The 2,793-nt window shown below is 50.1% G+C and overlaps 1 pseudogene; it reads left to right on the top strand.

The window, feature by feature from the left end:
- Positions 1 to 1,720: 1,720 nt before the first annotated feature.
- On the top strand, positions 1,721 to 2,158 carry LOC133243935 (small ribosomal subunit protein uS12-like; annotated as a pseudogene).
- The last annotated feature ends 635 nt before the right edge of the window (positions 2,159 to 2,793 follow it).

Raw genomic sequence — 2,793 nt, 5'->3', positions numbered from 1 at the left:
AGTCCATGGGGTCGCAAAGAGTCAGACACAACTGAATGACTTTCACTTCACACTCATTCACTGACATTTGTCTGTGGCCTCATTTGTGTGCCACCAGCAGAGCTGAGGGGTTGCAGAGATTGTGGGGCTCACAACACCTGAAAATGTACTTTATAGTCCTTTGTAGAAACACTTTGCCCACCCTGCCCTAGACCTCTGTTGTTCTAAGTGTGACCTGTAGATCAGCAGAGTCGGCTTGGCCTGGGAGGCTGTTGCTGCTGCTGCTGCTAAGTTGCTTCAGTCGTGTCCGACTCTGTGTGATCACATAGACAGCAGCCAACCAGGCTCTGCCGTCCATGGGATTTTCCAGGCAAGAGTACTGGAGTGGGTTGCCATTGCCTTCTCCAGGAGGCTGTTAGGAACATGGAATTGTGTCTCTAACCCAGACCTACAGATTCCAGGTGAGTTCTGCTCACATTACAGTTAGAGAAGAACTGGTTTAGAGGCCCTGCTTTGGTCATCCTGTAGTTGCACCCTCCACGCCAGAGAGGACAAGGGGGTGTGGCCACCTGGAGTCTCCCCCCCGCCAACCCCTGGCAGCTCCCAGTCCCTGCTCTGAGCACCTGGACCCTAGAATCCCTGCTCTCAGAGCTGATGTCATCCCCCTTCTAGGTCCCATTTCCCAGCCTGACAGGTGGTCAAGATACAGCTGTTGTGGAGCAGAAGAGGGTGGCCTGAGCTTGAAATTGAAGGCTGTGATGCTCTTGCTTGAGCAGCAGATTCCTCAGGGCACAAAGAGGGTCAGAGCCAGAGGTGGGAAGCGTAGGGGGAGGGCTGGGGACTGGGTTGGCCCCTCCCTCTGCTGTCCTGCCTTCTGGCTCCAAACTCCGGGGTCCAGGAACTCCAGTCTGCCAGGTGGTTACGAAGGTGTACTTGACAGTGTGTTAGCTTGATTTATAACTTTAAAATATTTAAACATATAGGATGGGCTTCATTATACTCTTGACCCAGGGCTCACAGTTGTGAGTGGCAGATCTGTTAGAATCTTCTCAGAATGTGCTCAGAGGACCCCCTGCATCAGAATCCACTGGGATGTTGGATCAGATCTTTGGGGCTGGAGCCCAGGACTCTGCATTCTTCCCCCTCCCCTGGTGACTCTGACCCACAGCAGAGCTACAGGAGCATTTGTAATTGTGGGGTGGGGGCATGGAGAGGAGCTTCCCTGAGGGGCAGGAAGTGTCAGGGAGAAGAGAGGGAGGTTCCAGGTCAAAGGAAGGTGCTGACCATGAACTCACACCTTCCTGCTTCTCTCCTGATTCTCCTCACAACCTGGCCTGACCCAACTCTGGGAGTTGGCTTGCAGCCTCCTGCCAACCGTGGGGCTCTAGGGCTTCCCTGAAGAAGGAAGGACCTGAGTCAGGGGCACCAGGAACATAGGTGGTGTGGGCGCCTGAAGGGACCACACGGACCCACCAGGGGGTCAGGCTGAAGCCACCGAGCAGGTCTTTGGGCAGGGAGACCTCTGGGTCCTGCTGAGACATGGGAGGAGTGGGGACAGACTGTGGTCCCACCAGCCTGTGCTCAGAATCATTTGTTAGTTAGGAGTTGTATGACATTGATCAAGGTCCTTAAGCTCTGTAGGCTTGTTTCCTTGTCTGTAAGATAGTGGTCCTAATACCCTCTGAGCTTGCATTAAAATTAAACATGATAGTCTTTCACTTAGGCCCATGGCACCAGTAGGATGGGCAAGTGTCACGACCTTCATACTGCCAGGAAGCTCTGTAGCCATTGACGAGACCAGACACTTCTGGTCATGATAAACAGTACAAGAAAGCCCATTTGGGCACAGCCCTGAGGGCCAACCCCTTTGGAGGTACTTCTCATGAAAAGGGAATTGAGCTTGAAAAAGTAGGGGTTGAAGTCAAACAACCAAATTCTGCCATCAGGGTTCAGCTCATCAAGAATGCCAAAAAAAAATCACAGCCTTTGTACTCAATGATGGTTGTTTAAATTTTATTGAGGAAAACTATGAAATTCTGGTCGCTGGATGTAGTCACTAAGGTCATGCTGATGGTGACATTCCTGGAGTTCACTTTAAGGTTGTCAAAGTAGCCAGTATCTCTCTTTTGGCCTTATACAAAGGCAAGAAGGAAAGACCAAGTTCATAAATTTTGATGATGAAAGCATGATAGTAATAAATTTTTATATACTAAAAAAGTAAACGTGATAGTTAAATAAGAACACATTCTGCCATGCAGAGCAGAATAAGGGGCAGTTGCTGTTTATGGGGAGTCTCATTACATTACACCTCTGCATGTCTTGATGCTAGATATCATAGGCACTTGTGCTCAGTCTGTGCTCAGTCATGTCCAACTCTTTGTGACCCTATGACTATAGCCCACCAGGCTCCTCTGTCCAAGGGATTCTCCAGGCAAGAATATTGGAATGGGTTGCCATTTCTTCCTCCAGGCGGACTTCCTGACCCAGGGATTAAACTTGAATCTCCTGTTTCTCCTGCATTGGCAGGCAGATTTTTTTTTTTTTTTTTTTTTAACCACTGAGCCACCTGGGAAGCACCTGGATGATAAGACCAATTTCCTCAAAACCCCAGGGGGGTGCTAGGGGTAAGGAACCCACCTGTCAGTTCAGGAGACCCAAGAGACACAACTTTGATCCCTGGATCAGAAAGAGCCCCTGGAGGAGGAAATGGCAACCCACTCCAGTATTACTACCTGGAGAATCCCATTCCTCTTTCCATGGGGTCCCAAAGAGTTGTCACGACTGAGCTCACACACACACCTCAGACACCAGGCA

Source organism: Bos javanicus, unplaced genomic scaffold, assembly GCF_032452875.1.
Source record: "Bos javanicus breed banteng unplaced genomic scaffold, ARS-OSU_banteng_1.0 tig00001600_1, whole genome shotgun sequence".
Classification (NCBI taxonomy): domain Eukaryota; kingdom Metazoa; phylum Chordata; class Mammalia; order Artiodactyla; family Bovidae; genus Bos; species Bos javanicus.
The sequence above is the reverse complement of the archived record's forward strand: the minus strand, read 5'-3'. Positions and strand labels throughout refer to the sequence as shown.